At 40.3% G+C, this 21972-nt stretch overlaps 1 protein-coding gene across 4 annotated transcripts in view; it reads right to left on the bottom strand.

Moving 5' to 3' along the window:
- Window positions 1-21972, bottom strand: part of SALL2 (spalt like transcription factor 2) — an 802697-nt gene that overhangs the window by 579792 nt on the left and 200933 nt on the right. For 3 of the 4 annotated variants that reach the window (XR_013826964.1, XR_013826965.1, XR_013826966.1), the window contains one exon: window positions 19770-19917. The gene's annotated coding sequence lies outside the window, so the exon portion shown is untranslated. Of the gene's footprint in view, window positions 1-11688; window positions 12106-19769; window positions 19918-21972 lie in introns of those variants that run through there. The other variant, XR_013826967.1, reaches the window with a different exon arrangement.

Below are 21972 nucleotides of genomic sequence, written 5' to 3'. Positions count from 1 at the left end.
ATCCCCAATCTCCTATTCCGTCTCAATCTCACAGTGAGACAGCTGGGCTATTTTTGGTAAATCCCTCCCGCACTGGTGCCGAGAAGCTGCCTCCATCAAGTAAGCTGGGCAATGGTCGGGCTCACCTCATCTGTTTTCCTTATCTCTGTGCTACCTGTAGTTCAATGTCCAAAAGTTGTTTCATATAGTTTGTCCAGTTGTCCAGTTGGAAGGAAGGTCAACTCTACCTTTCTCAGTGAAGAAGTTAACAGTAATTTGTTTTTATTGTATTTTACAAATATGTCATTTCATGATGGATAAGGATAAAATCGTTTTCAACCAACCACACATTATTTGAGACCTGCCTTAGGTAATGTTTCCTCGGTGGCATGCTGAATGAGTCTTGGGGATGAATAGTAATTCAAGCAAAGGATTTGGGGAGATTAGGGAGCACTTTCTAGGCAGATGAATCCCTCTCTTACCCATGGGAGTCATGGAGACATATGTAGGAAAGAGACCTCTGACTATTCCAGTTAAAAATTCTGCCTGGGATTATTTGGGTAGCTAGAGATACTTGTACCATGCAGAAAATGATGGAAGCAACAATTGAATATTTCCCTAAGCATGCTCGTGTTTAGAGCTCTCTTCTGAGTCCTGTCCCATTCTCCTTTACTTATGCCTCAAGCTATTAATATTTTATCAGGAGAAAGAGGTCAGATATAGCTGTGGTGCAATTTTCAGGATGAACACCAGAGGGCGGGGTTTCCTACAAATGTGGTTCCTCTTTTTATTCAGGTGCTGGTTTGACTTGTTTACTTTGTAGCCACAAGACAGATTACTGTTGCTGTGCAGAAAGGGGCTCTCAGTTTCTAAGTGAGGAGTTTCTATAATATTCAGCTGCAAACTAGCCCCATTAGATTTGGTGTATCCTAGGGAGCAAGGACCGTTGCCAACATGTTTTCTGCCACTCACTCTGTTCTTGTGATCTTCTTAATATTCAGTAAGTAACATTTTATCTTAAATGTTCATGATTTTTCATTTTCCTATAATTATAGGTTACTTTTAGTTTTCTTCTCTGGCTGAAAACTCTCCTTCTGTCCATTTATAACATAAAAAAGTGATTCTCTTCTAGGAGGGACCAATGGAGACTCAGTGAACCAGACAGAAGGCCCAGTGACTGTCTCAGAGGGGGCGCCTAGGACCCTGCACTGCACTTACCAGACCTCTGATTCAGATCCCTATCTTTTCTGGTACGTCCAGTATCTCAACAAAGCTCTTCAACTCCTCCTGAAGGGCTCGAAGGCAAACCGGAGGGCAGAGCATCAAGGTTTTCAGGCCACTCTTGTTACAAGTGACAGCTCCTTCCACCTGCAGAAAACCTCAATGCAAGCATCAGACTCGGCTGTGTACTACTGTGCTCTGAGTGACACGGTGAGAGGGGCTGCAGGGGGAGTTGAACACAAACCCAAGGGGAGCAGGAGGGCTGAAGTGAGCAGCCTTGGGAGGAAGAGGTATATTCTCTCCTTGGGCAATGTTTAGTTTATTTAGAGCTTTTCAGGAAAATGAATCAAGCTCAGATCTAATTCCTAGAAACCCAGGAGGTTGGGACTTGTTCTTCAGGAGAATAGGGTGGATGTCAGTCTTAAAGAAGACCCAAGCTCTGATCCCCAGAAGTGTCCCTGTTCAGCCAGAAAGACTCCTCCCTTCTCTAGACTGACTTTCAAAAACATCTATTTTCTCTTAATGTAAGATGGATTTTAGATGTCACGATATTAATATATTCATTTAGGGAAGAGAAAAGGAATAGATGACTAAAAGCTGCATCAGCTGAATCACAATCATAAATCAGCACAGGGATGCCAAGCAAATCATACACAAATTTTCACGCGGCTGAGACGTAACGCTGTTGAGGCGCTGCTCTCAGTGAAATGAGTCAGAGCTGCTGCAGCAGTGGGATGAAAAGGCATTTGTGATTTTTGAATGGCTACATTTTTGATATAAGGAACTAGGAATGCATGGTCTGGTGATTTTGCCTTCATTTTGACTATAGGATGGGATACTTGAAAGCAAGGTGTTTCTAGCACAGACTGACTATTGATTGGCATTAGACACGTACAGCTGGACAAATTTTGTCCACCAGGAAACTTGCTGTGTGATAGCATTAAGCAGACAAGGAACTTTATCCAATGTAAATTTCCCCAGGAACCAATGCCTTGGAGTGAAGGAAGAAAAGTTATGATGACTGAGGGTAAATAGTTTGATCTTCCTGTCTGGAAGAAGGATCTGTGAGCTTATTTCACTGTAGAGTCTGGCTGCAGGCCAAGAAAAGCCATAGAAAACCATGGATGACTATTTGTTCTCAGAAGTCACCATAATCATAACAAATTGTATTGCTCATAAAACTTATGTCTATCCTAGATGCATTGGCTGCATATGGCAAATGGCTGCAGCACTGATATAATTGTTGTCAACTTAATTACAATAAAGTCTAAAGAGGCAGGTTAGATTCACCAACCAGGTCAACAAGCCATGACGTGCCACAGGCAAACTGACAGCAGCAAGTTACATTTCCTGTTCTGGTGCAGAAGCATCTCACACTTCAGTACTTGTGCACGTGCCCTGTCAGGCACAGGGCAGCCATTTAGACCTGAATTTGAGACAGAACACAGCACATTTCACTCAGAGGAAGAGCTTCCAACATGGGGTTCCCTGGCCTGGTGAGAGTTGTCATAGCCTCCATCCGCCTTGGTAAGGCTGGTAAGGATGGCCACAAACAGACTCAGCTCCACTCAGCTCCCATGTTTGGGGGTAGGGCAGGTTATTATTGTCTGGTGGTGTGTAGGAGAGTTGAGTAATGGGTAGAGGAATTAGAAGTCTTAGTCCTATGTTTGTCCCTTGCAGCCCTCGGGGCTAATTCTTTCTGTCTCTCTGTCTGTCTCTCTCCATATATATTATATATACAAATTTTTTTCTTCTCCCCAGGATCCATCACAGCCCAGAAAGTAACTCAAGACAAGCCAGAAGTTTCTATGATGGAGAAGGAAGATGTAACCTTGGATTGTGTGTATGAAGCTAGTAGTTAGAGTTATTATTTATTCTGGTACAAACAAACACCAAGTGGGGAAATGATTTTCCTTATTCATCAGGAGTCTTACAATGAGTGAATACAACAGAGGGTCGGTAGTTTTTGAACTTCCAGAAAACGGCCAGTTCCATCAGCCTTACCATCACAGCCTTGCCACTTGGGGACTCAGCGGTGTATTTCTGTGCTCTGAGAGACCACAGTGATGCAGGTCCCTGTGGGAACCCCACAGAAACCTCACATCTCAACGTGAGGTGTCCCCCAGCTATGAAAACCTTAGTGAGATTCTCGGTAAGGACAGGAGAAGGCAGGGGCCGTGTCAGCGAGGCAGGGGAGTTAGAAGTGGAAACCTCACTCTAAGGAAAATGCTATCTCTCTGGTTCAGAGAACATATCTAAAAGTGTCATTCATCAAAAGCATCTTTATCTTCAATTCTTCATCTTGAAGTAGATCATTTGCCAAAAAAATATTTAAAACTTTTTTATGGTGATTATATTAAAGCAAGTGATTTGGTTTAAAAAAATTCAGTAATATTTGGCCAAATCTGCACCTGAATTGTTAGACTTTTAGGTTCACTGCACAAATATTCATGCATTGCTGACTACGTCTTGTCATTATGTTAGATCTGAAGTATCTGTTAAATGGCACTTCTTGGACTCTCCCTGTCCCATTGTCTCATGCTGTGCCATGAATGACTTGGAATGATGGACACAGAATAAATGTCACCACAAGTCTTGACACCAAGGAGGAATGAAGCTCTTCAGTTTGCTCAGGAGCAGCCCCATACCTGATCACATTCTCTATATGCAAGTTTAATGCAGATAAATTAGAATATCCAAAGAAGTAATACTAAAAACAAAACAGAACAACTCAAAAACTCTACTAGTCAGGAAAAACTGTGCTACAGAATCACATCTTATAGGATGTTTTCCATTCTGCGTTTTTACCCAACAGTATATTGTGAAATTATTATTTGCCCAGTATTACTTACACATCAAAATCACACATTCTAATGGCGATATTCCAATGTGTGATTTTTTTTTAAGAAGATGTTGGGGGTAGGTGTTTATTAATTAATGTATTTATTTTTGCTGTGTTCGGTCTTCGTTTCTGTGCGAGGGCTTTCTCCAGTTGTGGCAAGCGGGGGCCACTCTTCATCACGTTGCGCGGGCCTCTCACTATCACGGCCTCTCCTGTAGCGGAGCACAGGCTACAGACGCGCAGGCTCAGTAGTTGTGGCTCACGGGCCTAGTTGCTCCGCGGCATGTGGGATCCTCCCAGACCAGGGCTCGAACCCGTGTCCCCTGCATTAGCAGGCAGATTCTCAACCACTGCGCCACCGGGGAAGCCCCCAATGTATGATTTTATAATACTTTTTTGGCAAATTCCGTCTTACTAGCTTTTTAGATTGTTTTAATCACAGTAACAAGTAATGCTAGAATGAACACACAGGTATTTGATGATTTCCTTGACAATTCCCAGGAGGTGAATAGGAATTTACCTTTAGTCTTTCTGGTATGGGCTCCCTGATCGTTTCTGTGACCCTGGAGTATAGCACATTTTCACTCTACAACTACTAAACACTCATATTTTACCTGTTACAGAAAATTCTCTTACATCAAGGCTTTGCTTTACAGTTTAGCTCCTATGACTCCAGATGGCCTCAATTTCAGACAATTCTGTACCACATATGTTCACAGTAGCTGTAATATAACATCTGAAAGAGCAATATCTCTGTGCTATTGTGTGGTGATATTAGGTGGCAATTAACCTGGTGGATATGTTTACATCTGGAATTCCAAAAAGAAAGATATTCTTCCTTGTGTAAGGATTTTCTATCCCTACTATACAAAAAACAATGATCCCAATACAGAACAACTTTCCAGAAAAGAAAGCATAAGTGTGTGTGTGTGTGTGTGTGTGTCGGGGAAAAGGAGAGGGAGAGAGAGAGAGAGAGAGAGAGTGAGAGAGTGAGAGAGAACAGGATAGACGTATGTATCCAAGCCATGAAGTAATTAACTAAACACTTAAATTTCGTAAAACGTATTGGAAGTAAGCAAACTCTTTCAGAGACAACTTTTAATGAAGAAAACAGATGTAAGTAGTTTACAAGGGAATAAATCAAAGATTTGAAGCAGGAAAAATGTATCTTAGAATGTGGTGCAGGAAGCGGTATTGGCGAGAGGTACTCAAAGGAGGATTCCCAAAAGTTAGCAAAAATTTTTAAAAACACTAGACCGAAAATAATCAATGACCTATCTTGTTTAACAATTATTTCAATCTATTTGTACTTTGAAAGTCTGAGAAATCTTCTAAAATGTTTTGGATAACATGCATACCAGCTCAAACTGGAGCCGTTGTAAAATCACGGTCACTAGTCTCTACTTGATCCCTAACATCCCCCAGATCATATCCCGTCTCCTTAATCAATGAGCTGTCTAATCATAATCGCCTTTTAAAATTTTCTTGATTGTCACATAACTCTAATTTTTCTAATATCTCCATCAGATTATTTTGCCAATAAATAAGTAAATGCCATCTGGGAAGGAATGCATTAACAGTGTGCCTGTAACTTGTTTTCTGCCTCCTCTGAGGTCACCTGAGGCCTTTGGGGTTTCCTGAGGTGACCTCTTTGTGCACACAGTATTCTCATGTATACTCGAAAAGTAAAGAGGAGTTTTTACGAGTTGTTCCATACTAAGTTCTTATCCAGAATGACCTTAGCAGGACATCCAGGCTATTTCTAGATTATTCATTGCAAATAAACTAGAATTTATGGACATGGGATATATCTGATTGGAAAATGGCAGTCAACTAATGTTGGATCTCTGGTGCGTGATTAGAATATCCTGAAAGACCCCAAACCTCAATGACCTCCCTGTTGCAACCTGTGTTGCTATAGTTGATGCTTGTCATACTGAACCCCAAATCTGTCCTGGTGTTAAAAAAGGGAATTTGTGAAGCTTCATTTGAACAATTCATGAGCTCCCAGAGACTGAAGCTGGGTTTGCTGCTCTTTCTTGCTTGTAGTTTTGCTCTTCAGAAGTCCTGTTTTATCCCCTTCTAGTCACTACCATCCTTCCAAGGAAACCACAGTCCCACAGATAGATTGGTTTTGCCCATTTTTGAACATTATACAACTAAAATAATATAGTTTCGATTTTTTTCTATCTGGATTCTTTTCTTAATATCAGATTTCTGAAAGTCATCCATGTTGTATACAGTATAGTTTGTTTATTCTTATTGCTGTATGAACATAGCAGAATTTATTTAGCTACCTGCTTAAATGGTTCTTTGGATTTTTCCTGCCTTTGGCTGTTATCAATTGTGTTATTATGAATATTCTTTTTTTTTTTTTTTTTTTTTTTTGCGGTATGCGGGCCTCTCAGTGTTGTGGCCTCTCCCCTTGCAGAGCACAGGCTCCGGACGCGCAGGCTCAGCGGCCATGGCTCACGGGCCCAGCCGCTCTGCGGCGTGTGGGATCTTCCCAGACCAGGGCAGAACCCATGTCCCCTGCATCGGCAGGTGGACTCTCAACCACTGCGCCACCAGGGGAGCCCATGAATATTCTTATACACGTTCTTTGGTGAACATATTTACACACTGCTATTGGGCATATATATTAGAATTTCTGGATTAAAGGGTATACATATATCTGGCTTTAATTCCTCCACTAGCTAAGCCCTCAAAGAGTGCTAATAACCTCGGTGTTGTAAATCAACCGAAATTTCCAAACCTCATCATTGCTGACCTCTCAGAAACTTTAGACACATGAGTTGTGACCATTTACTCTTGCTTCATATCCTCTCTTCCTTAGAGAAAGTTTCTCTCTTTCTTACAGAAACAGCTTCTTCTCTGACAAAACACTCTCTGAGGTTTGTACCTACTTCTTGGGCTGTTTCCTCTCTCACTCCCGCACACACCTTCATCTCCCTTCCAGTCATTAACTATTGTGTGCCTGCAAGGTTTAGCTCTACACTGTGTCCTCTCTTTGTGTTATTCTCTCTCTCTCTGACATTTTACTCATGTCTACATGACTCCGTGTCATACCTCATCATCTTTCTCTAGCTTCTCACTCAATTTAACAAGTACGAGCCACCTTTCTGTCACATATACACAGAGATAAAAATAACAGAGTAATCAGCATTCTGGCCATAAGTACAGTAAAGTGAGAGAAATTGTCATTGCCGCCTAGTGTGACCCTCTGAATCCTCCAAACTCCAGGGGATTCATTTCAAACTCTCAGAGCCAATCTCCTGAATCTCCTCTAACTTGGCTTCAGGAAGATTGAGGAAGACACACCATCACAGCTTCACTTCTGTTTGCTCTAACTCTTCAGTGAATTATCAGTTTTCTCATATATCATTACTCTGCATAATAGGCTAAGGAAAGTTGAACAAATGCACTTCATATATGTTTTGGAAGTGTACCCAAGCATGTATTGTGGACTCTCTCCATGGGTTCTCATGTACTGAAGGCTCTCTTCCAAGTCTAAGACAAAAGGAAATGTTGCAATTAATATGTTTTTATAATCTACATCTATATCTATACTTATGTATAGACTTCTAAAATTCCTGTTATGCCTATAACTGTGAATTCCATACAGTCAGGAAACATGTATGTATTGTACATTACACAGTACATGGCACATAGTGGCTGCACATTAAATATTGGCTAACTGAAGAATGAATTAATTGATAATATCAACAGATACAGAGCTTCTACCTTTTGGATGCTGTTAGATAACTGTGTATCAATTAGTTCTTGTATTTGTCCAATTCTCATCACCATAAGGATACTTCTATTTCCATGTACCATAAATCCCCTTTCTGTTTGTACAGATTTTCGTCATATGGTACTATTTTCAGGTTTGCAATTAGATGGTCTCCCTCTTGTTGGCGTAGACACAGCCATCTTCATCACCTGAGTGAGGCTGTAGGAAGATGTATATCAAATTCATTTTCTTGTGGACTTGGAAGTCCCTCTTATCGGTGAGTCTTCCGGTTTCACCTGGTGATGACGTATTCCTGTATTATCTCTTTTCTGCTTTCTTCTCTAGAGCTTTTATCTTAGAATTTCAGCCTCAAATATTTATTTCCTGTGGCTAGAGATATGAGTCCTATAGAGCTAAGGGTGGTAGTGGACAGAGAGTGGGGGAGTGGTCCAGGCCGAAAGAAAATCACAGTTAACTTAGTTCTCTTTGAGTCTCAGTACTTTTCCTTTCCATCCTAACTTCTAGGGCTCAAAGGAAATGACGTTTTTATAATAGGTGTTCTCCATACACTAGATGTTGCCCATGAGTACAACTGGATGGTGTCGAACTATCTGTTTCTATTTATCTTTACCATTGCCATCACTTGTTCTGCTTCTTTGTATATTTTTAATTTCCAGTCTAGTGACCTAGTTTGGGGGTAGATATTCCTACCATTGGGAGTCCTAGCCTGAGACAAGAAAAATGTCTTGTCTGTTTTTCTAATTTCCTGATTCTGTTTCCAAAGGCTGAATTATTTCAATCAAGAATCATTTTAAGTTCCTGGATTCTCAACCCTTAAGAAAACTTTTAGGAAGTATTATCCTCGATTGTAATACTGGTATTTTAAAAGTTCTCCTATGAGAGCAAAAATCAGGACTCTGCCTCTGGCACAGTAGAAAGAAGAATCACTACATCCTTGGGGAAATGAGCTATTTGACCTTGGAATGGTGACTGTGATAAAAGGTAGATGGAAGCATGTAATTTTAGCAAAAAGTAATAAGAGAAAGAGGCAATTCTCTTTCTTGTGACTATTTGTAGAGAATATTCTCTTTTTCAAGAAACACATGTTCCATTATAGGAAAGAAGTTAGAGCAAGGAAAAGACTCTCACTTTAGTTCACTTTGATGACCTAAATATTAATAGGCATTTTTTTCTCAGAGAATTTTAAAGTTTAAAAGAATGTGAATTTTAGGAAAGACAGCAGTTATCCTTGATCATAAGATAGATGTAACCATTTTCCAAATCTATACTAGAAAACATTGCCCTGTAATACATGATAGATGATTTCAGAGGCTGATATGTTGAGAAGGGTTTGGGTTTGTTCTATAGTTCTAACTTTACTTTTAATTTAGAGAAATCACAGTAAGTATAAAAAGGGAAGCTCACAGGCTCAAAGCATAAAAGTTTTTTTCCGGTCTTCTATGAGAAGTGCTCAAGCTACATTTTGGTTATGTTGCTTTGAACTAGTTACTTGATAACAGCAAATAGGTAAAGCTTAAGACAAAGATGATGACAGATTCCTCTTTTCTAAAAAAGATCTTCTTAAAAATATGCATTATAAAAATAAACTCAAAATGGATCATAGACTTAAATGTAAAATATAAACTATGAAACTTGAAAAAAAATAAGACAAAATCTCAGGACTGGAGCTAAGTAAATCTTAGATTTGACACCAAAAGCATGATACACACACACACACACACACACACACACACACACACACACACACCCCTAACTGAATCAAATTTAAAAACTCTTCCTCTACAAAAGACCCTGTTAAGAATATGAAAGGATAAGGTACAGACTGGGGGTAAATATTTACAAACCATGTATCTGACACAGTACTTGTATCTAGAATATATAAAGAACTCTACAAGCTAAATGGTATAGAAAATGAACAACCAATTAGAAAAACGGGTGAAAGACTCAGATTGATATTTCACCAAAGAGGATATACAGATTGCAAATCAGCACATGAAAAGATGCTCAACATCATTAGCCATCAGAGAAACGCAAATTAAAACCACAATGAAATATCACTATACAACTATCAGTGGGGCTAAAATAAAAAATAGTGACAACACCTAATTCTGGCAAACGTGGGGAAAACTGGATCACTCATAAACTGCTGATGGGAATATAGAATGATACAGGCACTCTGGAAAATGGCCTGGCAATTTCTTATAAAACTAAACATGCAATGCAGACTTGGACACTTATCCTAGATAAATAGAAGATTTCATTTACATAAAAATCTATACCTGAATATTCATAACAGCTTATTCATAGCAGCCAAAATATGGAAACCTGATGTCCCTTAGTAGGTGACTGGTTAAACAAACTGTGGCACATCCCTACCATGGAATACTACTCAGAAATAAAAGAAACAAACAGGTTGGTTACACACTATTACCTGGACAAATCTCATGTTTTTACTACTCATTCTGAGTGAAAAAAATCTCAATGCTTACTTCTATGTAATTCCATTTATATAACATTATTAAAATAACAAAATCGTAGGGATGAAGAACAGGTTAGTGATTGTCAGGGGTTAATGACTAGGGAAGGGGTGGGTGTGGCTACAAAGGGGTGGCATGAGGAAGCCTTGTGGTTATGAAACAGCTGTGCATCTTGATTGTGGCAGTGAAGCTATACATGTGATATACATGAATGCATGAATCTGTACATGTGTAAAATTGCCTAGAACTACACACACACATAAATGGCTGCATGTAAACTGTGGAAATCTAATAAGTCCTGTGTGTTGTACCAATGTTAATTTCCTGGTTTAGAGACCCCTGGAGGACATAGGGTGAAGAGTACACAGAGCTTCCCTGTACATTTTTGGAAACTTCCATGAATCTATAATTATTTCAAATTAAAAAATTCTTTTTTAAATTGCAAACAAATTTCATAAAAAATCACAACTGTAAATCATCTCCTTGGTTTCATTACACATCACACATTCAGCTTCTGGGTTCTTTTAGAGCCTATCCTACAAAGAGCTCCTGCATTAATCCTGCAGTTATCTTTTTCACGTTCTTTCTGAGACACACATTCAGAAACAGAGAAACACATCCTTTTAATTATGATTTGTAAGAGTCAGAGTTTGCTAAGTGTGACTAGAATAAATCAAATCAAAGGATGAGAAAATGGATACAAGTTAGTTTAATGACTTTTATATCACTGAGAAATTATCAGATTTTCAAAGAAAAAGTCAAAGAACAACAAACCCCTTACCTACACTGTTAGTGCAATAAATTCTGTGCAGCTTATTCTTTTCTAGTCCCTGAGTGGGTGAGGGATGAAGTGACATCAAAGCAGTGCGTCTGAGAGTTGATGTTCTTTTTCTGGGTTGTAGCTAATGGGGGTAGAGTGTGCTCTTCGGACAAGTCTGAGGAGAGCTTATATAAATGGTGGTCAACTCTGCAACATCAACACATGTTCAATGACAAAACCCAATGGAGTGCGGCTTCCGGGAAGATGGCAGAAGAGTAAGATGCGGAGATCACCTTCCTCCCCACAGATACACCAGAAATACATCTACACGGGGAACAACTCCTACAGAACACCTACTGAACGCTGGCAGAAGACCTCAGACCTCCCAAAAGGCAAGAAACCCCCCACATACATGGGTAGGGCAAAAGAAAAAAGAATAAACAGAGACAAAAGGATAGGGACGGGACCTGCACCAGTGGGAGGGAGCTGTGAAGGAAGAAACGTTCCCACACACTGGGAAGCCCCTTCGCGGGTGGAGACTGCGGGTGGCGGAGGGGGAAAGCTTCGGAGCCACGAAGGAGAGCACAGCAAGAGGGGTGAGGAGGGAAAAGCGGAGAGATTCCCGCACAGAGGGTCAGGGCCGACCGGCACTTACCAGGCCGAGAGGCTTGTCTGCTCACCCGCCGGGGCAGGCGGGGCTGGGAGCTGAGACTCGGACTTCGGTCGGAGCGCCGGGAGAGGACTGGGGTTGGTGGCGAGAACACAGCCTGCAGGGGGTTAATGCGCCACGGCTAGCCGGGAGGGAGTCCGGGGAAAAGTCTGGACCTGCCGAAGAGGCAAGAGACTTTTTCTTCCCTCTTTGCTTCCTGGTGCGCGAGGAGAGGGGATTAAGAGCGCTGCTTAAAGGAGCTCCAGAGACGGGCGCCGAGCCGCGGCTAAAAGCGCGGACCCCAGAGACGGGCAGGAGACGCTAAGGCTGCTGCTGATTCCGCCACCAAGAAGCCTGTGTGCGAGCACAGGTAACTCTCCACACCCCTCTTCCGGGGAGCCTGTTTAGCCCGCCACTGCCGGGGTCCCAGAATCCAGGGACAACTCCCCCGGAAGAACGCACTGCGCGCCTCAGGCTGGTGCAACGTCACGCCGGCCTCTGCCGACGCACACTCGCCCCGCCCTCCGTGCCCCTCCCTCCGCCCTGCCTGAGTGAGCCAGAGCCCCCGAATCAGCTGCTCCTTTAACCCCGCCCTGTCTGAGCGAAGAAGAGACGCCCTCCGGTGACCTACACGCAGAGGCGGGGCCAAATCCAAAGCTGAGCCCCCTGAGAGCTGTGAGAACAAAGAAGAGAAAGGGAAATCTCTCCCAGAAGCCTCAGAAGCAGCGGATTAAAGCTCCACAATCAACTTGATTGTACCCTGCATCTGTGGAATACATGAATAGACAACGAATCATCCCAAATTAAGGAGGTGGAATTTGAGAGGAAGATTTATGATTTTTTCCCCTTTTCCTCTTTTTGTGAGTGTGTATGTGTATGCTTCTGTGTGAGATTTTGTCTGTATAGCTTTGCTTCCACCATTTGCCCTAGGGTTCTATCCGTCCGTTTTTTTTTCTCTTAATAATAATTTTTTTAATTTTAATAACTTTATTATATTTTATCTTATTTTATTTTACTTTATCTTCTTTCTTTCTGTTTTCCTTCCTTCCCTCCGTCTTCCCTCCCTCCTTTCTTTCTTTCTACTTCTACTAATTCTTTCTTTCTACTTTTTCTCCCTTTTATTCTGAGCCGTGTGGATGAAAGGCTCTTGGTGCTACAGCCAGGAGTCAGTGCTGTGCCTCTGAGGTGGGAGAGCCAACTTCAGGACACTGGTCCACAAGAGACCTCCCAGCTCCACATAATATCAAACGGTGAAAATCTCCAGAGATCTCCATCTCAACACTAGCACCCAGCATCACTCAACGACCAGGAAGCTACAGTGCTGGACATCCTATGCCAAACAACTAGCAAGACATGAACACAATCCCACCCATTAGCAGAGAGACTGCCTAAAATAATAATAAGTCCACAGACACCGCAAAACACATCACCAGACGTGGACCTGCCCACCAGAAAGACAAGATCCAGCCTCATCCACCAGAACACAGGAACTAGTCCCCTCCACCAGGAAGCCTACACAACCCACTGAACCAACCTTAGCCACTGGGGACAGACACCAAAAACAACGGGAACTACGAACCTGCAGCCTGCAAAAAGGAGACCCCAAACACAGTAAGATAAGCAAAATGAGAAGACAGCGAAACACACAGCAGATGAAGGAGCAAGATAAAAACCCACCAGACCTAACAAATGAAGAGGAAATAGGCAGTCTGCCTAAAAAAGGATGCAGAATAATGATAGTAAAGATGATCCAAAATCTTGGAAATAGAATAGACAAAATGCAAGAAACATTTAACAAGGACCTAGAAGAACTAAAGATGAAACAAACAACGATGAACAGCACAATAAATGAAATTAAAAACACCCTAGATGGGATCAATAGCAGAATAACTGAGGCAGTAGAACAGATAAGTGACCTGGAAGATAAAATAGTGGAAATAACTACTGCAGAGCAGAATAAAGAAAAAAGAATGAAAAGAACTGGGAAAGTCTCAGAGACCTCTGGGACAACATTAAATGCACCAACATTTAAATTATAGGGATTCCAGAAGAAGAAGAGAAAAAGAAAGGGACTGAGAAAATATTTGAAGAGATTATAGTTGAAAACTTCCCTAATATGGAAAAGGAAATAGTTAATCAAGTCCAGGCAGCACAGAGCGTCCCATACAGGGTAAATCGAAGGAGAAACACGCCAAGACACATACTAATCAAACTGTCAAAAATTAAATACAAAGAAAACATATTAAAAGCAGCAAGGGAAAAACAACAACTAACACACAAGGGAATCCCCATAAGGTTAAGAGCTGATCTTTCAGCAGAAACTCTGCAAGCCAGAAGGGACTGGCAGGACATATTTAAAGTGATGAAGGAGAAAAACCTGCAACCAAGATTACCCAGCAAGGATCTCATTCAGATTTGATGGAGAAATTAAAACGTTTACAGACAAGGAAAAGCTGAGAGAGTTCAGCACCACCAAACCAGCTTTACAACAACTGCTAAAGGAACTTCTCTAGGCAAGAAACACAAGAGAAGGAAAAGACCTACAATAACGAATCCAAAACAATTAAGAAAATGGGAATAGGAACATACATATCGATAATTACCTTATATGTAAATGGACTAAATGCTCCCACCAAAAGACACAGATTGGCTGAATGGATACAAAAACAAGACCCATATATTTGCTGTCTACAATAGACCCACTTCACACCTAGAGACACGTATAGACTGAAAGTAAGGGCATGGAAAAAGATATTTCATGCAAATGGAAACCAAAAGCAAGCTGGAGTAGCAATTCTCATATCAGACAAAATGGACTTGAAAATAAAGACTATTGGAAGAGACAAAGAAGGACACTACATAATGATCAAGGGATCGATCCAAGAAGAAGATATAACAATGGTAAATATTTATGCACCCAACATAGGAGCACCTCAATACATAAAGCAAATAGTAACAGCCATAAAAGAGGAAATCGACAGTAACATATTCATAGTAGGGGGCTTTAACACCCCACTTTCACCAATGGACAGATCATCCAAAATGAAAACAAATAATGAAACACAAGTTTTAAATGATACATTAAACAAGATGGACTTAATTGATATTTATAGGACATTCCATCCAAAAACAACAGAATACAAATTTTTCTCAAGTTCTCATGGAACATTCTCCAAGATAGATCATATCCTGGGTCACAAATCAAGCCTTGGTAAATTTAAGAAAATTGAAATTGTATCAAGTATCTTTTCCGATCACAACGCTATGAGACTAGATATCAATTACAGGAAAAGATCTGTAAAAAATACAAACACATGGAGGATGTACAATACACTACTTAATAACGAAGTGATCACTGAAGAAATCAAAGAGGAAATAAAAAAATACCTAGAAACAAATGAATATGCAGACACGACGACCCAAAATCTATGGGATGCAGCAAAAGCAGTACTAAGAGGGAAGTTTATAGCAATACAATCCTACCTTAAGAAATAGAAAACATATCGAATAAACAACCTCACCTTGCACCTAAGGCAATTAGAGAAAGAAGAACAGAAAAACCCCAAAGTTAGCAGAAGGAAAGAAATCATAAAAATCAGATCAGAAATAAATGAAACAAAAATGAAGGAAACGATAGCAAAGATCAAAAAAACTAAAAGCTGGTTTTTTGAGAAGATAAACAAAATTGATAAACCATTAGCCAGACTCATCAAGAAAAAAAGGGAGAAGACTCAAATCAATAGAATTAGAAATGAAAAAGGAGAAGTAACAACTGACACTGCAGAAATACAAAAGATCTTGAGAGATTACTACAAGCAACTCTATGCCAATAAAATGGACAACCTGGAAGATATGGACAAATTCTTACAAATGCACAACCTGCCAAGACTGAATCAGGAAGAAATAGAAAATATGAACAGACCAATCACAAGCACTGAAATTGAAACTGTGATTAAAAATCTTCCCACAAACAAAAGCCCAGGACCAGATGGTTTCACAGGCGAATTCTATAAAACATTTAGAGAAGAGCTAACACCTATCCTTCTCAAACTCTTGCAAAATATAGCAGAGGGAGGAACACTCCAAAACTCATTCTACGAGGCCACTATCGCTCTGATACCAAAACCAGACAAGGATGTCACAAAGAAAGAAAACTACAGGCCAATATCACTGATGGGCATACATGCAAAAATCCTCAACAAACTACTAGCAAACAGAATCCAACAACACATTAAAAGGATCATACACCATGATTAAGTGGGGTTTATTCCAGGAATGCAAGGATTCTTCAATATAAGCAAATCAATCAATGTGATACACCATATTAACAAATTGAAGGAGAAAAACCATATGATCATCTGAATAGACGCAGAGAAAGCTTTCAACAAAATTCAACACCCATTTATGATAAAATCCCTGCAGAAAGTAGGCATAGAGGGAACATTCCTCAACATAATAAAGGCCATATATGACAAACCCACAGCCAACATCATCCTCAATGGTGAAAAACTGAAAGCATTTCCACTAAAATCAGGAACAAGACAAGGTTGTCCACTCTCACCACTCTTATTCAACATAGTTTTGGAAGTTTTAGCCACAGCAATCAGAGAAGAAAAGGAAATAAAAGGAATCCAAGTCGGAAAAGAAGAAGTAAAGCTGTCACTGTTTGCGGATTACATGATACTATATATAGAGAATCCTAAAGATGCTACCAGAAAACTACTAGAGCTAATCAATGAATTTGGTAAAGTTACAGGATACAAAATTAATGCACAGAAATCTCTCGTATTCCTATACACTAATGATGAAAGTCTGAAAGTGAAATCAATAAAACACTCCCATTTACCATTGCAACAAAAAAGAATAAAATATCTAGGAATAAACCTACCTAAGGAGACAAAAGACCTGTATGCAGAAAATTATAAGACACTGAGGAAAGAAATTAAAGATGATACAAATAGATAGAGAGATATACCATGTTCTTGGATTGGAAGAATCAACATTATGAAAATGACTCTACTACCCAAAGCAGTCTACAGATTCAATGCAATCCCTATCAAACTACCAGTGGCATTTTTCACAAAACTAGAACAAAAAATTTCACAGTTTGTATGGAAACACAAAAGACCCCGAATAGCCAAAGCAATTTTGAGAACGAAAAATGGAGCTGGAGGAATCAGGCTCCCTGACTTCAGACTATACTACAAAGCTACAGTAATCAAGACAGTATGGTACTGGCAAAAAAAAAAAAAGATAGATCAATGGAACAGAATAGAAAGCCCAGAGATAAACCCACGCACATATGGTCACCTTATCTTTGATAAAGGAGGCAGGAATGTACAGTGGAGAAAGGACAGCCTCTTCAATAAGTGGTGCTGGGAAAACTGGACAGCTACATGTAAAAGTTTGAGATTAGATCACTCCCTAACACCATACACAAAAATAACCTCAAAATGGATTAAGACCTAACTGTAAGGCCAAAAACTATCAAATTCTCAGAGGAAAACATAGGCAGAATACTCTATGACATAAATCACAGCAAGTTCCTTTTTGACCCACCTCCTAGAGAAGTGGAAATAAAAACAAAAATACACAAATGGGACCTAATAAAACTTCAAAGCTTTTGTACAGCACAGGAAACCATAAACAAGACCAAAAGACAACCCTCAGAATGGGACAAAATATTTGCAAATGAAGCAAGTGACAAAGGATTAATCTCCAAAATTTATAAGCAGCTCATGCACCTCAATAAGAAAATGACAAACAACCCAATCCAAAAATGGGCAGAAGACCTAAATAGACATTTCTCTAAAGAAAATATACAGACTGCCAACAAACACATGAAAGAATGCTCAACATCATTAATCATTAGAGAAATGCAAATCAAAACTACAATGAGATATCATCTCACACCGGTCAGAATGGCCATCATCAAAAAATCTAGAAACAATAAATGCTGGAGAGGGTGTTGAGAAAAGGGAACCCTCTTGCACTGGTGGTGGGAATGTAAATTGATACAGGCACTGTGGAGAACAGTATGGACGTTCCTTAAAAAACTGCAAATACAACTACCATATGACCCAGCAATCCCACTACCGGACATATACCCTGAGAAAACCATAATTCATAAAGAGTCATGTACCAAAATGTTCATTGCAGCTCTATTTACAATAGCCCAGAGATGGAAACAACCTTAGTGTCCACCATCGGATGAATGGATAAAGAAGCGGTGGCACATATATACAATGGAATATTACTTAGCCATAAAAAGAAACGAAATTGAGCTATTTGTAATGAGGTGGATAGACCTAGAGTCTTTCATACAGAGTGAAATAAGTCAGAAAGAGAAAGACAAGTACCGTATGCTAACACATATATATGGAATTTAAGGACAAAAATGTCATGAAGAACCTAGGGGTAAGACAGGAATAAAGACACAGAGCTACTAGAGAATGGACTTCAGGATGTGGGGAGGGGGAAGGGTGAGCTGTGACAAAGCGAGAGAGAGGCATGGACAGATATACACTAACAAACGTAAGGTAGATAGTTAGTGGGAAGGAGCCCCATAGCACAGGGAGATCAGCTCGGTGCTTTGTGACCGCCTGGATGGGTGGGATAGGGAGGGTGGGAGGGAGGGAGATGCAAGAGGGAAGAGATATGGGAACATATGTATATGTATAACTGATTCACTTTGTTATAAAGCAGAAAGTAACACACCATTGTAAAGCAATTATACTCCAATAAAGATGTAAAAACAAAAACAAAACAAAACAAAAAACCCAGTGGAGTGTCATAGAACCAAACAAATTAAACAATACTAGTTTTGCTATACGTATCTTCCTGTTCCCCACTCTGCTCCGTGATGTTCTGATCTTTCCAGGGTCTAGAATGGAGAGCTCTGCTTTCCCTCTGCCATGCTCTTCCCTCCTCTTCTCCTAAGATCTATCAAGTTCGTGACCCTGAGTTTTAGTTGCACTTGGTCCCTGTAGCCAGGCATAAAATTAATTGAAGCCATGGTTTCTTATGTTCCCAATTCTCTGTCAAAGAGGTCTCCAGACATATCCACAGCTCTTTTATCCCCCCGCTTTTTTCAGCACTCTAGTCCTTTTAAGGTCCCCCCTGCTGAGATTCTTGTGTACTATAAAGAGAAACACAATCCATTACACCTATGCTTGGGTTCAACTTTTATAACCTCTGGTAGCAGTTTAGCTTTAAAGGCCAAACAAGGAAAAATGAAACGATTCAAATTGCAGGCAGAGAAGGCTTTTCTGATTACTATTTTAAACCTCATACGCACTATGCCCACCAATATAAAAAATGTCCTCCCATCAATTTTTGTCTTTGTAGGGGGCATGAAGTGGGTCCTGTGAGATGTTTGTGTTTGTGACCACCAGGTGGCAGTGGTTCCATTCCTCTCATTCCTCCAGTGCCTTAACCATCAAAAGCATGACAGCTACTAGAGGATTTGCTCTTGATTGGCTGAGCCACCAACAGAAAGGCTATCTCGTGCATTAGAGAAGGAGAACTAAGACACAGGAGCAGCTCCTCAGGGGAGAAGATTTGGAATCATTAAAATTGTATCAAGAGTGTGATATCAGGATGGAGAACATGCTGGAATGTGCATTCATAGTCTTGTGGCTTCAGCTTGGCTGTAAGTTGGAGGTTAAGAGATGAGAACCATAAGGGCACATTTATCCAAAGCTGGAGAGAAGAGAGAGAGGGGTTTAGTCTCAGCTCATCCCAGGTTTCTTGTTGGAATTTTTCAAAACTGCTGAACTGAAAGCTTTGTTTCATTTCTGATTTTGTTTTCCTGAACAGGGTTGAGGGGAGAAGACAAGGTGGAGCAGAGTCCTCAGACCATGAAAATCCAGGAGGGAGACAGTCTCATCCTCAACTGCAGCTACACGGTCAGCAATTTTAAAGGGCTACTGTGGTATAGACAGGATCCTGGGAAGGGACCCGAACTTCTCTTCGCTCTTTACTCAGTTGGGGACAAAAAGCAGAACGAAAGACTAAAAGCCACCTTGTTAAAGAAGGGAAGCTCTCTGCACATCGCAGCCCCTAAACCTGAAGACTCAGCCACTTACCTCTGTGCTGTGGAGACACAGTGCTCCCCAGGCACCTGCAGCCTGTACACAAACCCTGCAGCTGGGGCTCTGGAATCAGGGCATCTTTGGTGTTCTCCTTCCTCGATGAAGTAGTTGCTTAGCACCCAGAACCTCTTTTCAAGTAGTCCTATGGAGAATGAAATCTTGTGACATAGCCAGACAGCAGAGATTACTGTTCATTCTGTCCAGGATCCTGAGTGATACTGGTATTCAACTTTGTCTTTGATTAAAATGTTTAGGTCAGATTTTGGTATCAAGATGATAATAGTTCATTAGATAAGTTGCAACTTATGGCTCCTTTTCTATATATAGAAAAATTTGTACAGGGTTTTTAATAATTTTTTTTTTAATTTTCAGAAAGTTCACTAGTGAGCCACCTAAGCATAGAGTTTCACTTATGGGAGAAACTTAATAATCCTTCAATTATGGATTCAGTTACTTTAACGGGTAAGGGGTTCTTTATATATTTGTTTTTTCTTGTGAAAGTTGGTCAATTTTGTTTCTCCTGCACATAGTTTATTATTTACTACCTTTACTTTCTTTTATTTATCTTGCTACTTTTTCTAGTTCTTTGAGTTGCAAGTTTGACTATTGATTCTCAACATTTCTTCTTTCCTAACAAATATAATTTAAATCCATAAATTTGCCTCTAATTACAAATATTCCTTGACTTCCAGTGGAGTTACATCCCAATAAACCCATCATAAGTTGAAAATATCTTAAGTCAAAAGTGGATTTAATACACCTAAACTCCGGACATCATAGCTTAGCCTAGCTTACCTTGAACGTACTCAGAACACTTATATTAGCCTACAGTTGGGCAAGGTTATCTAACACAAAGCCTATTTTATAATATGGTGCTGACTCTCTCATGTAATTTATTGAATACTGTACTGAAAACAAAAAGCAGAGTGGTTGTCTGGGTTCAGACTGGTTTTGTTTTGTTTTTTTTAACATCTTTATTGGAGTATAATTGCTTTACAATGGCGTGTTAGGTTCTGCTTTATAACGAAGTGAATCAGCTATACATATACATATATCCCCATATCTCCTACCTCTTGTGTCTCCCTCCCACCCTCCCTATCCCACCCCTCTAGGTGGTCACAAAGCACCGAGCTGATCTCCCTGTGCTATGCAGCAGCTTCCCACTAGCTATCTATTTTACGTTTGGTAGTAGTGTGATGGTGGTTTACCCTTGTGATCCAGTGACTGGCTGGGAGCTGTCCAGCATCAAAAGAGAGCATCATACTAGCCCAGGAAAAGATCAAAATTCAAAATTTGAAGTGTGGTTTCTACTTAATGCATATCACTTTCATACCATCATAAAGTCAGAAAACCGTAAGTCACGGACCTTCTGTACTGCTTTTGCTGTATCCCACATGTTTGGATATGTCATATATTCATTATTATTCAACTAAAATGTTTGGTAATTTCCATTTAAAGTGGGGATTTTATGTTCCATGATGATATTTCCAGGGACGTAAGAATGGCCAAATCCTGCCCTGCTCACCACTGGGAAGATTCCTGAGGATGCTTATATGTATTAGCTTAATACAAATGGAAAGTGAAGAAGGACTTTCAGCCGAACCAGGACCTGATTACCTCTAAAGCAGGAAAGGTGGGTTGAGGTTCAGGCCTAAGTGGAGTTTCCTACTTCCTTCTGAATCCAGAAAAGCAAGCTCAGAATTCCTATAAGGATGAGTAGGAGAGATAGGCCACGCATCAAACTGGCCAAGAGTTGACTTGATTTTCAAGTATCTGAGCTGAAAGAGAAAGAGAAAGAGGTAGCCAATCACAGCGTACTAAATTAGCTCTCCTTAGATTTGCTTATTATCACAGGTAGGCAAAGACTTAAAATGCAAGCGATATAAGCAGAGTGAGTGGAGTCTTGAGTCCTACACTTTAAGTTAGATTAAGGACTAATTTCCTACTCATAAATGGACTGCGAACAACAGAATCAACCCTCCTCACCCCTCCCGTGTGGGGAGGGGAAGAGGCAAGGTCTACAAAGACGGAAAGCAGATGTGGAAATTTCCTGATTTAGGGAAAGAGAGGTATTCTTTTATCCACACCATCTGGTTTTGTTTAATTTTAATCTTTTGGGTTTACAGCTTTAAAGTCTGCCCAATGTGTTCAGGAAAAGAGATCAGAGAATTATCATGGGATCCTTGTTTCCACCTGC

Source organism: Stenella coeruleoalba, assembly GCF_951394435.1.
Source record: "Stenella coeruleoalba genome assembly, chromosome: 2".
NCBI classification, from domain to species: domain Eukaryota; kingdom Metazoa; phylum Chordata; class Mammalia; order Artiodactyla; family Delphinidae; genus Stenella; species Stenella coeruleoalba.
Note: the sequence above shows the minus strand (reverse complement) of the source record. Positions and strands in the feature narration are given on the sequence as shown.